At 42.2% G+C, this 14,295-nt stretch overlaps 1 long non-coding RNA gene across 1 annotated transcript in view; it reads left to right on the top strand.

The window, feature by feature from the left end:
• The window catches only part of LOC144762666 (uncharacterized), a 246,326-nt gene that overhangs the window by 82,516 nt on the left and 149,515 nt on the right, over positions 1-14,295 (top strand). The window contains exon 2 of the long non-coding RNA XR_013596125.1: positions 3,509-3,618. This is a non-coding gene — a long non-coding RNA (uncharacterized LOC144762666). The remainder of the gene's footprint in view (positions 1-3,508; positions 3,619-14,295) is intronic.

Below are 14,295 nucleotides of genomic sequence, written 5' to 3' on the forward strand. Positions count from 1 at the left end.
CGAAAATTACCCTTGCCAACCCAACACCCAACACCACCCTAATCCCTAAAATTACTCTTTCCAAGCCAAAACCCATATCCACCCTAAACCTTAAAATTACCCTTGCCACCCCAAAACCCATAGCCACCCTAAACCATAACATTACTCATGCCAGTCAAAAAACCCATAGCCACCCTAAACCCTAAAATTACCCATGCCACCCCAAAACCCATATCCACACTAAATTATAAAATTTCCCATGCCACTGGAAAACCAATACCCACCCTAAACCCTAAAAGTACTGATGCCACCCCAAAATCCATAGCCACCCTAAACCCTAAAATTTCCTTTGCCACCCCAAAACCCATACCCACCTTAAACCCTGAAGTTACCCTTGCCACCCCAAAACCCATACTTACCTAATACTTAGATTTGAAATGCATATCCCTTTACCATTCATGCCTTTGCAACAAAATTAATTGTAATGGCATGTGCTGTAAAAAATTGCGTTGCACTGGTCATGAGTTGTTACAACGCATACGTTGTAACGCTTGCATTGTAATGGCATCCGGGGTAACAGCTAAAATGTACTGGCTGTTCCCCCATCTAAAAACATGTTTACACAGTAAATTGCTTTCACTATATTCCATTACAAAACCGTTGCAGTTAGTTTATAAGAAGTAGCTTGCGGAATCCATTTTCAAACAAAACGTCTACAAACAGATTTGTTACAGTGTCACTCTAGGTGCAGGGTATAGAGAGAAGTATGTCAAAGGTACATTCAAGAGGAAAACGTTCCTATAAGCTATTTTTAAAACACTTCTGAGGTTCTGCAGCCCATGGGGCACAGGGTCAAGACTGATTTGCATTTGGCTGGGTTCAAACTGGCATGGTGAGCAAAAAAACGATGGATTTAGGCCCAGATCTCTGTACTGGGTTGAATGTATGACATTGTTCTGCATTCTGTCCATCAACTGTTGTTTTTGCATTTGTCACCCCGAGTGGGACGGGTATGCTCAGGCGTGAGTCCTGTGCTCTCCATGCCACTGGACTCAAGCTATCCTTGCTGATGAGGGCTGAAACCCCGAAACGGGTCCTAAGATGCTTATTTCCAGTCCAGGGAGGACCTGGCTTGGCAGTTCGGGCTGGACTTTCCCATGGGGCATAGGGTCATGACTGATTTGCATATGGCTGGGTTCAAACTGGAATGGCCACTGGAACCAAGTTAGCCTGGCTGATGAGGGCTGAAAGACTGAAACCAGTCCTAGGATGCTTGTTTCCAGTCCAGGGAGGTCCTGACCTGGCAGTTCGCGCTAGACTGTTCCCAGGGGGCACAGGGTCAAGACTGATTTGCATATGGCTGGGTTCAAACTGGAACGGCATGGTGAGCAAAAAAAGGACGGTTTTAGGCCCAGATCTCTGTACTGGGGTGAATGTATGACATTGTTCTCAATTCTGTCCATCAACTGTTATTTTTGCATTTGTCACCCCGAGTGGGACGTGAGTCCCGTGCTCTCCACACCACTGGAGTCAAGCTATCCTGGCTGAAGACGACTGATAGCCAGAAACCGGTCCTAGGATGCTTGATTCTGGTTCAGGGAAGATATGGCTTGGCAGTTCGGGCCGGACTGTTCCCATGAGGCACAGGTTCAAGCCTGATTTGCATATGGCCATGTCTGAACTGGGGTGGCTTGGTGAGCAAAAAAACGATGGATTTAGGCCCAGATCTCTGTACTGGGGTGAATGTATGACATCCTTCTGCATTCTGTCCATCAACGGTTGTTTTTGCATCTGTCACCCCGAGTGGGACGGGTATGCTCAGACGTGAGTCCCTTGCTCTCCACACCACTGGAGTCAAGCTATCCTGGCTGATGACGGCTGATAGCCAGAAACCTGGCCTAGGATGCTTGATTCCGGTCCAGGGAAGACATGGCTTGGCAGTTCGGGCTGGACTGTTCCCATGAGGCACAGGGTCAAGCCTGATTTGCATATGGCCATGTCTGAACTGGAGTGGCTTGGTGAGCAAAGAAACAATGGATTTAGTACCAGATCTCTGTACTGGGGTGTATGTATGACACTGTTCTGCATTCTGTCCATCAACTGTTGTTTTTGCATTTGTCACCCCGAGTGGGACGGGTATGCTCAGACGTGAGTCCTGTGCTCTCCATGCCACTGGAATCAAGCGATCCTGGCTGATGAGGGCTGAAAGCCTGAAACCTGTCCAAGGATTCTTGTTTCCAGTCCAGGGAGGACCTGGCTTGGCATTTCGGGCTAGGACTGTTCCCATGGGGCACAGGGTCAAGAGTGATTTGCATATGGATGGGTTCAAACTGGAATGGCACGGTGAGCAAAAAAACAATGGATTTAGGCCCAGAACTCTGTACTGGGGGTGAATGTATGACATTCACATGTATGACATTGTTCTGCATTCTGTCCATCAACTGTTGATTTTGCATTTGTCACCTCGAGTGGGACGGGTGTGCTCAGACGTGAGTCCCGTGCTCTCCATGCCACTGGAATCAAGGTTTCCTGGCTGAGGAGGGCTGAAAGCACAAAACCGGTCCTAAAATGCTTGTTTCCAGTCCAGGCAGCACCTGGCTTGGCAGTTCGGGCTGGACTGTTCCCATGCGGCATAGGGTCAAGACTGATTTGCATATGGCTGGGTTCAAACTGGAATGGCATGGTGAGCAAAAAAAGATGGATTTAGGCCCAGATTTCTGCACTGGCGTGAATGTATGACATTGGTCTGCTTTCTATCCATCAACTGTTGTTTTTGCATGGGACTTGATTACCAGCTGGGTGTCTCAATTTGCAAGGGTATACCTAAACGGTCAATGCCACATGCAGACTTTGCCATGGCCTCATTCAGGGAAAGTGAAGACTTCAAATTTGAGTTCATGTGTCTCTAACCTTTAACCAGGGCCTGCAACGTTCCCAAGAGGAATGGTATGGCACCTTAAGGATCCCCTTTAAAGGTGAGGGCACATAATGCACTGGTCCAAATTTTAATAGTGAGGGTCACCCTCAGACTCTATTTGGAAAGGAGATCAGTAAGCCACCCAAGTAACTGCTCTACTAGTGGAGGTCCCAACATGCTATAATTACCCTCTCCGAAGGTGCATTAATTGGGTATATTGCATCACCCTATGGTCGGTCAACTGGTGCTTGTGCTTTGGTAATATGTAGGAGATGGAAAGGCAAATACATTTCCTTGTTTGCATAGGCTACACCCCTGTTCGAATGAGGGAATGCTCAAATTCAAATGGGTCCCTATCGCCAGGGTATGTGCCATTTGCAGGGATGACACATACTCTTAAGTGCTGTTTCCGAGTTTTTGCCATCCTTTCAGTTCAGCTGCTTGCATGATTCAACATTTTTGTATTTAAACACATAAAACAAAGCATGTGCCACAGGTTTACATTTTGTTTTAATAGCAAATCACTTAGATTTTCATTGCCATTTCTTTTGGGTAGAGGCCACATATGCACTTGGTTCTTATTTTCCTCATTTCTCTTCATTCCCATTTTAGGATTCTCCTACGAGTAAACCAGGAATGTAACCACCATTTTCTGTCTCACTGATGTGTTGCGGGAATGCCTACACCGTGCATCTGGTTTAGACATTATGGCGACATCTCAGGTACAATTTTAGTCTCATTCCATGGCAAATGCTTTAGTCTATCATAAGAGGTATCTACTTTCAGTGTACTGATGATTGTCAAGTCAAGTCAATTCTTTTTATTGTTTTTGATTATTTAAAATCATTACAAAACACAGTAGAAAAATGATACTTAAAATTTTCAAACAATTTGTAATACATATTACATACAATTATCATCTAGTTACCTTGCACATTACCGTGTGCTAAAATCATAGAATTCATTTGGAAGGCTTATTTTATACAACGTTGAGTAAGTGGGTGAATAGTCCGTAAAAGTTTTTAACTGGCCATCTCCATTAAGTCCTTCATTCTAGCCCATTATTAACATGTTTTCCACCCTTGCTAAAATTATCTGCCAAGCATTGAGGTTACTGTTTCCTACTTTACTTGTTTCCCCAGGTTCGGCTTGTCTTAGGAGAGATTGTACTTTTCTCATATATTTAACCCCCCTACAAGCCAACATGGTTGACGATCGATCCAGCCATCGAATTACAGCTTGCCTGCATGTGTGAATGTTCAGGTTATTAAAAATGTCCTTTAAAAGCCATCTCCTTAGATCCATGAGAGCCAGGCATACGCATAACAGGTGGGGTAGCGATTCTTTTTGGTAACCACATAGGCGACAATGAAGATCCGTATAAACGCCTTTCCATGATGGTTGTAAATCTTTCGAAAGGTGTAGGCCCAACCGAGATTCTATGTATCTCTTCTTTAGCATCATGTTAAAGTGACTTTCTAAGTATGCCTGGGGTTTTGTCAAGGAATAAGAATTAATCACTGTCCACCCATGTCGGCGCTTGGAGATTGCTGATTTATCTTCCAGAAAGGATTTCCATTTGGCAGCGTTATTTATTATTTTGTCAAAGCTGGCTCTGTCTGGAATAGTATCCCATGTCGATTGGATTTCTAACTCCCTCAAAGATTTGATCAGGTAATCTCCCCAACCACTTAAAGTGGTTTGATTCAACTGGTTTTCAATTTCTTTCCAACACAGGCTGTCTAATGAACCTTGTGCTCACAGGCGTATTTTGTGGCACAGTTTCACAAAACTACTCATGCCCCAAAACTTCTGGTTCTGCAACCCTAATTCCAGTCGAACCTGTGCTGGCGAGGCTGATTTTGGGAGGTTAAAAACTGCTTTGTGTACCTTTGTTTGGAGGTTGTTTAACAACCCAGCCTCTTTGCCACACCAGGTAACCAGAGTGTATGACAGAGTGGGTAAAGTCTGTGATGCCATCACCTTTAGAAGATGCGTGTAACTTGGGCAAACCAATTTTTTGTATAATAACCTGTATGCATAGGTCAAGGAATGTGTTTTTGCCTTTAGGTCCAATTTATGTTCTTTGTGGGTCAATCCTCGCCCCAACTTTAGACCTAAATATTTATAAGACGCTTCCTCTTTTATTGGTGATCCTTTGGCTTACCATTTAAAATTCAATTTTTTGGGGGGTCTACTAAGCGTACCACCTTAGTCTTCTCCTTGTTCAATTCCAAGCTTTCGTGCTCTAGGTAAATAACGAGGTTGTTGATCATTCTTTGAATCCCTATTGGTGTTTGGCTCAGCACCACAATATCATCAGCATATTGTAAAAAAGGAATTGACTATTTGCCAGGTTCGGTGGATGTCCTTCCCCTACCTGCATGTGTTTAACAATATCTGCCATATATAGGTTAAATAAACTAGGGGCCAGGACGCAGCCTTGTTTTAAACACTGTTGCGTGCTGATTTCGGCAGTGATGCTGCGACCATCTCCCAGTTTTACTCTTGCCCAGGTGTCACTGTACAAGCCTATTATTGCCTCCAGTATTTTCCCCGGCAGCCCCCATGATCTCAATTTTTCCCATAATTGGTTTCGGTTCACCCTGTCAAAAGCTGCTTTCAGATCTATCAAGCATGCAAAGAGTCTGGTCTTCTTTTTTTCTGCTTTTTCCTTTAGGAGCGCCAAAGTTGTCAAATTTGTTAATGTACCTGTCTGTGGCCTGAAACCCGTTTGGAACATGGGAATTATGTTTGTTTCCTCCATCCAATCTTGGAGGTGCATCAGCAAGCCTGATCCGTATAATTTCGCCACCACGTCGATCAGCAATATCGGCCTATAATTTCCCGGCTCATTATGACCGCCCTGCTTGAAAATCGGATGTATGATATTCCCTTTCCAGGACTTGGGCATTTTGTTCTGGCTATGGATCTGATTAAAAAGTGGTGTTAGATATTCTGCCCAAAGCTCAGGTGAGTGTTTGAAAAGAGCGTTAGGAAGCCCATTTGGGCCTGCAGCAACCTCTGTTTTTAGGCGTTTTATTATTCCTTTCAGCTGTTTAACGTTTATCAGGATGTCTGAAACTGGTACTGTATGTTTTGTTGTTTCTTCCGGATAATTAGGTTCTGGCAAGGTAGCATAATCATTACAAATGTATTCTTCAGACAAGATCTCTTTACCCTGCCGTGGCATGCTAATATCGTCCTGCAAGTTTTCTTCTTTTTTTCGAAATGTTTTTGCGAACTCCCTGTTTTTGGCACATATTGCGCACTCTTTTTTAATGTGCCTTTTTTGTTCATGCTCCCTGCCAATAAACATATTTTGTACATACTGAATCCAGTTGTTTTCTCCAATTCCTGCCTCTTGTCTTAGTTGGTTGCCCTTTGTCAATTTATTAATAATACCCCAAAATGTCTGACCAATTGGGTTTTTACTGGCCAGTAGTAGTTTTGACCAAATACCTTCTTGGTATAATTTCTTTGCTTTACCCAGCATCTTCTTGTAATTTTTTCATAGGGACCTTAATTTTACCTCATCTACTTTCTTTCCCTTTTTCGCCACTATGGCTTGCCTTCGGACTTCACGTGAGATCTTCCTTTTTTCCTCCCGTAGGCTAAGATTAAACAATGGCTTCTTCCCAGTATCCTTTCTTCCTTTGTTCGAATTAGTGACAGGAAAATTACAGGTTAAAACGTCCCATAGATGGTCCCAAGTCTTTATGAGATCTTCTTTGTATTGGGTTTTTATTGAAAGCAAGTGTTCTTTAAATGTATCCAATATTGCTTTTATATCCTTTCCAACCCATTTCAATTTCCGCAAGTTAAACTTTTCAGTATGTTGAATCAAGTTGTTAATTTTTTGGATTTTATCAACAGAAATGTTGATTTTTTTTAATTAATGGGAAATGGTCACTTTCCATACGGTGACCGACCTCAAATTCGATTACTTTCGGAACCAGATTGCTGCTCATTATCGTAAAGTCTATTGTCGATTGCCTTTTGCCACTTAAAAAAGTTACTGCTGCAGGTCTATCCCCGTTTGCGTTCCCATTCAAAATTGTCAGACCCAAATTTCCAAGTTCTTGGATTATATGATTATCCTTTACTAAATTGCTGTTAAAATCACCGGAGATGATCAAGGAATACAGTTTGTGTGACTTTTGTAGCACTTGGATCAGGGTCATTAATGTAGTGATTTTTTCCTTCTTCAGTTTTTTATCCGGGTGAACGTAAACGTTGAGCACTAATAAATTGTGATTAAGTAAGTTTAAATCAGATTTCCCTGTGAGTTTTGTGGCTTGCAGCCAATTTACCCCAGTTTCTATTTCTTTAACCTTGCCATCCATACTTTTGTGTAATGTATGTTGTTATACCTCCTCTCGGGTGCCCGAAAGTTGAGAATCTTTCTGCTAAGGTATGAAGCTCTATATAACCGGGGATTGATACTGTGCTCAGATTCCAAGTTTCTTGGAGTAATATTAATTCATGTTGTTCCACAAATTTCGCTGTTTCGTGGTCTCGCCCTATATTATTAAAGCCATGAACATTCCATGAACAGATGCAGATTTTATACGAGTTCTCCACGCTGGGCTCATCCCTAATTCTTTGAATATTTCCTGTTTTCTGCCAATTACAATGTGTTATCTGATACTGGGATTTTGTTTCCTCGTTTAACCTTACTTGCATGTTAGGAACACTTATTGCTTAAGGCCTTGGGAGCCCAGGACCAATCAATGCTTTTATCCAGCCTAGTATCTTGTTCCTCTGAGCTTGCCAATCTCTTCACACATGATGATTTTTTTTGAGGTGTTACGGAGCACGCGCTCTTTAAACATGACTTCTGGTTATTCCCAACTTAATTTTTCTTTTTTTGGTTTATGGTGGTTTTTAGAAGGGGAAATGGATATTTTTGCCGTTTGTGACGTCTCAGCACAATGCCCCCTGCACCAAAGGTTAGGCTCATGGCATATATCCTATCTACTAAGGCCTTTGAGGACCAGGTGGTCAAAGATTACTCGACATCGGGGTTGTTTGATTTGGTTTTAAACTCTACGGATAGAAGGTCATGTGATGATATTTCTTCTAATTCTGGAATTTCTTTGAAGAGCCGCATTAAATTCCCTCGATTCAAGAAATCTTGTCCACCATTTGTACGGTATTCTGGTACAAATGACAGTTTTTCGGGGGTTTCTTCTTGTATTGGAGTAACTGGAATGTCTTCTTTTCCTTTTTGCCCTTGATTGTTTTTTTACTATTCGCATTATTCGCTCTACTCGGTTGTACAATGGTGACATTGCGCCTTACTGTGTCCAACGTGTTCCCTTCTATTTTGACTTCTTTCAGTTCGTCACTCTTTGTATGCTTTGATAATTGTGTGGACTCTAAGTGATGTTCTTTTTGTGGCAGCTTACATGTTCTCCCATTTTCACTTATCCTTATTTTTATTGGGATCCTTGCACTATGCTCTACGTTGTTTGTTTTTTCTTTTGCTTTTTGATGTGAGGTGATTTTACCTCCTTCGTAACTTTCAATAGTTTATTTTTCCTCGTGCCTGGGAGAGTTTTGGACCCGCATGTCTCTCTTCACTCCTCTGTCCTTAGATATTGGGATTTCGTATGCCCGCTGTGTCGTTCCTGCCGTTCTTCAATTTCTGTTTGTCACGGTTGCTTTATATCCCCTTTTGCACGGGTCCAGGCTTTACATGGAAGCTGTATAGTTTTGTATTTTTGTAAGTCTTGACTCTTTCTCTCTTGTTTGTATTCTTGCTTTATAAGGATTGGAGAGTTCAAGGATTCATTCTGCGGATGACATCCGTTAACCACTCCTGATTGGTTTGAATGCTCTAGAACCTTATTTGAGAGCGTTGATGTTGTTTTCCAGCGGATGATTCTATTTCTTTGTTATTGTTTGATTATTAGAAATAGGATAAATGTGTTCATTTGTAAGTTGTTTCTCATTACGCCGGACCCTACCCTTTCTCACGCGTTTTCTTTGTCTTTTTGTTAGCTTTGCCTTTTTTAAAGTAACGCTCGTGCTTTGTGTGGCATCAATTTGGTGAACTCTCTGATCTAAACATTCCTCATTTGCCTCTTTTACCTCTTGTTCCGGGTCATCATTTGTACTTAGATCATTGAATTCGTTAAATCGCCCATTTTCCTCGTTAGCCTCCTTGACCCCGTTGGGACTCATGTTTTTGTTGTGCCTTATCGATGACTGTTCTGCCCCTAAGATATCTTTTAATATGTCGGGTAGATTTGTCAATTTGTCCACAAGTTTGTCACATACGCAACTTGGCTGTATTTGTGAGGTATCTATATGTTGCGCCCTTTCTGCCCTCCTGGGTATAAGGGCTGCCATGTGGTCCAACTTGGTGTTTATACCTGAAATGTGTCCAGCGATGAGATTTATAAGATCGATCTGTACCTCCATTTTATCCGATTGAAAGTTCAAGGCCCTTATTGCCTGATCCAATGTACTTAACAATGATTCACTCCAAGGGGCCTTATGAACCTCTCCAACCGATAATTTCAAATCCCCTGACCCTTGTTCGAGCCTACTCACAGATGAAATTGTTATTGGGGATGACAGGTTTAACTTTTTTGGCCAGCATCTATCTTCTTCATACGTCTTTTCCGGTGTATCAGGATTATTATCTGGGCATACTGGTGTAGATTCCAACCTTTCTTCTCCTTTTCGGGATCTGCTGATAATCTGCATCCACCTAGTGGATCTTGTTTTTTGCTAGAATCTTCTTGTGTTCGGGATCAGGTGTGTGTTTGTATTTGTGTGTTGGGTTCCAATATTTGATCCAAACTTATCTCATTGGTTAGGGAGAAGGATGGTGACATGCTCAACCCCAGTTTTATTTTCCTTGATTATGGAAATATTATCCTTCTCCTCATTCCTTTTATTTATTTTTATAACATTTTCGAGTTTTAAAGAATTGTGTTGGTGTATCAGAGCTATTGCAAAAACCGGTTTGCAACCTAGGGTTTTGCTATTTATCTCAGCAAAAGTTTGAGAATTTTGAAGATGTTCTGTTGATTGAATCAAATAGTTCTTAAAATGTAACATTTGGTATTAATTTTGCAATTCTCACATACCACAGCATGGGGCAGTGAATGTGCACTGTTTGGGCACATTCAAAACATTATTTTATTCATTTTTACACATTCTGTTTAACTGTAGTTATATTATGGAGCGGTTCTTACCACTGTTGAAAATTATAGAAAGACACAATGCAGATACCATATTAAAGTCTACTGATGATGACCAACCCCATTCTTATTTTTAGCTACTGGTTGTGGAGTGGAATCTGTTTCATGGCTGTAAGGTGACTTCTTTCACTAGTGTATCTATATACAAGTGCATTGATAACTTATGCCCTAGGGATAAAGCAAATGATCTGTGCATTACTGGTTTCCCTCTACCACAAGGAGAATATTTGGTCAGCGGAATGGTGGCCTCCATCCCTGGGAGTGTGCCCCACACCCACTGTTCTGGCTAGGAACCTAGGAGTCATGATCGACCCTCATTTGGGGCTGGGCCAGCAAGTAAGCAGGACCATTTCCACCTGCTGTGGCATACTAACCATCTTGAGGAAAATAAAACATTACCTGTCCCCCCTAGCAAGAAAGCAAATAGTAGTTGCACTGATAGGCTCAAGACTAGACTATTGTAATGCCCTATACCTTGGCATTAACAAGAGTCTTATAACGCGACTCCAAATGGTGCAGAATGCGGCTGCAAAGCTTGTATTAGATCTGCCCAGGCGGGCTTCTGCTACGGCTGCCAGGAAAGCACTGCATTGGCTTCCAATCGAGGCCAGGATCTCGTTCAAGTCCCTTTGCTTGATCTATGGGGCCCTGGCCTCGAACAAGTCAGGAGGCATAAGGGATCTGCTAAAATCTTACACCCCCTCCAGATCCCTGCGCTCGGCCAATAAAGCCTTGCTATCCATCCCCCGTGTCCGTAGAGCTAGGTGGGGTGGCAGAGCCTTCTCAACCTTGGCCCCAAGGCTATGGAACTCTCTGCCTTCTGACATTAAAACCCTTCCTTCAAAGCAGGCCTTTAGAAAGGCCCTCAAGACATGGCTTTTTGCCATAGCATATCCTTAGCTTGGTTTCTGCCTTTTTGATTTCACTTTGTTAGGCGCCTTGATGCCTACGGGCTTAGTTGCGCGATATAAATTTCATTTCATTTCATTCATTTCACAGGTTGGTTTTCAGAAGCGACATTCAACATCATTAAGACTTTTTTACTTATGTTTCTCCAAAAATATAATTTGTCATTTGCACAGACATAATGTCTCCTGCTTGGACAGTGTGAATCTAGTCAGCAGGTCTTTATTCTGTGCTAGATTGCAGCAGTTAAAACGTGTAATTAGAGAAACTTTTGCGGCAGATATAAGCCTTTCCTTGCAAAGTTGACACACATACATAGCCTGGTATGATAGACAGTGTTATATGTTCCCTCATCATCAGAGAAAGAGTACATTCTTTTGTATGACTAAGTTTCTTGACTCAGTAGCCCACATGAGTAACATTAGCTTCCAGAGGATCAAATTATTCTTAATACAAGACTTTTAGTACCTCAGCAATAAATGCTTATCTTTCCCAGCCCTGGTAATGCATTACAGTTTGTTGGCTGAGTGCACCACTTAGTCCTGGGGGGGATCCAAAGTCCTCAGAATGCAAGGGTACTAGTCATTCTATGGCTGAACAAGCCTCAAACAAATTGCTCAAACTGTTTTCTTTTCATGTAATGGCTTTGTGCAAGTTGGCTACTGTGGCTACTGTTCATTGGCGCAAGAAGAAAGTGAAAAAAGAACGATTGAATAAAGAAAATATCTCCATATTTTTTTAATTACATGTTGGGTTCTATGTTGTTATGAACACTGCTCTTGTGAACAAGATGAAAATCCATGCAGAATCAAATGCATTCTACTTCTTATAAGTATTAACTGTGGGTGCCGAACCAATAATAATTAATAAATGATAGGTGTGTGTACATTAATAACAAGGATGCGTTACATAAGACAGTGAGGGTTACAAGGTGTGGGAGCCACATCATTCATACATCACTATGTTATATTAGAAGGATTACAATTTTTGAACTGCAAGTACCAACAGGATCTCTGTCTTAAAAGCAGTAACCCACTTACACATTTACGTTAAATAAAAATCTGTGATCTGCGTGTTACATAATGCGGTTTGCTGGAGACACATTAACCCTCTATGCTACTTTTATTCAAAACTAGGACTAGGAAAAACACAGACCTCTCCTGCAAATACATTATCCTACAGAGTTATCCTACCATTAGTGTTATTCCCTGATATTTAGCTGGCACACAAAGATCTCTGTAGCAGGTGACTAAACCCCATAAGGTATTATTAAATACAGACATTGCAGCCAATTACGCAGTACAGATTTACTGTCACATTTTTCCTTGTTGCCAATTTCTTTGTGGTAGGCTTTAAAAAAAAGTGTAAGTTGAGGCCCAGATTTTGCTTCTGGCTTACTTCTATATTTTGGCACAACCCCAATGCAAAATATAATTTGTTAAATATTGTAATGTACTCAAATGTACTCATGATAGACCTGCTAAATGTATGTCACAGAAAGGTGGCAGACAGTATTCTGATTTTTTTTAAGGCTAAAGAAATTACAAATATCATCTAGCTGCTAACTAGGATACAGACACACAGCTCCTTCCTCTCCCAAATCTTGTCTTGGACATAGAAAAATTGTTAGATTGAGTATCTATCGGAAATGAAACCAAGAAGTACAGTTTTGAAGGGGAGGGACTAGGAACAATCCGTGTCCCTCTTCTTCCAGTTCCCACCTCCTGGTTAATTTTTGTCAATTGACAGGATTTAGGGGTAGTGGGAGGAAGAATGGGAGAGCTGGTCTGCCCTTCCTGTCTCATTCATCCTTTCCTTACCAAATCCCTCTATCCTATGAATTGAAAAACATGGCACAAAATTGTCGGCATGGACAAGGAGGAACTCAGGGCAGTAAAAGCTGCATTTATCCCCTCCTAAAGCCCTGCCTACCAGCTGAATCCATGGGTGTACCTGGAAGGGACTAGGGACTATCTCCCATGCCCATCCAATATATGTGTGACATCTCAAGTGACATTCATAATGAGACAGCCCAGTAGTTGATCACTGGGCTGTATCCCTAAGGAGTTTGCTAGTGTCCAGAAAGGATCAAGCATCGGCAAACTCCTTCCCTCTATCCTTAGGCAGTGAAAGATAATAATGGCTGCCGGGGGGTGGAAGGCTTTTCCACTATTGACATATACCGATATCAGAAGTGCATATTGTGGATAGCATTTCATAATGTACATTAACGCCAGTTGAGTAGTGAAAGAGTTAAATTTGAAACCATAGAAAGTTACTTCTTTAAACATTGTTCCACAATTGTTTTTATTTGCCAGTTCACACTAGGAATGAGGACTAACATTCCTGCTCCAACCAGAGTCTGGGGAATTACCTTCTCCTTGAATGCAATTAATAAAGGATCTGTTGAATGACCTCCAAAGAGTCTATTGAAACGCTGGAGACCATTCACTATAGCTGATGCTTAGTTCATTCTGAGCTCATAAGGGCCTCCCAATTCAAAATTGATAAAATAGTCAGTTCCTTGAATTTGCAAAATTCCATTGACCCAAGGATGTTGTTTAAAAAACAATAGATGCCATTACAACTCCTACATTGTACTGATGATAACTTTATTTTGACTACAGTGGTTTGAGGTTCTTCCAATTTACACTTGAGACCTAGGGGTTTGTATTCCATGCTTACTATGGGCAGGATTACGAGGACCACCAGACTTGTGGGGGCACTGCACTGGCAATCTCGTTACCACCCTATTACGAATCGGGCGGTCGGACCTCCACAGCCCTGCCACACCCCTGCCACAGCTGCAAGGGAATCACTGTTCCTTGGTGGTGTTTGCTGCATGTCAGGTGCTGAAATACGCTTGTTGAGACTGCTGCGGTCCAGGAAAGCATATTATGAGTTTCCTCTTGTCCGGGTGTGTCATAGGGATCCTCTTCCATGAACCCTGCGGTGGAGAGGAAGAAAAGGGGGCCCCTGTGCCTCCTGCATGTGGATGCACACAGGGGGGGAGACAATACATGCCCCCCTGTGTGCATGGACTTTTATCTTATGCCGTGCAGGAACTGTTTTTGGCATTCTCTTTACAATGCCCATTTTCTGGGCACCACCATGGGAACTTCAAAACAAAAAACCCACTGGACAGGAGGAAACTCCTATTCTGGCAGGTGGCCTGACCCCAGCTTTGGCGGTGTGGTGGCAGGACAGACCTTGTGCAGCACCACCAAAGTTGTAATCAGGCCCTTAGTCACCTGCTTACAATAAGCTGGGATTGTG

This window comes from Lissotriton helveticus, chromosome 6 (assembly GCF_964261635.1).
Source record: "Lissotriton helveticus chromosome 6, aLisHel1.1, whole genome shotgun sequence".
Lineage (NCBI taxonomy): Eukaryota > Metazoa > Chordata > Amphibia > Caudata > Salamandridae > Lissotriton > Lissotriton helveticus.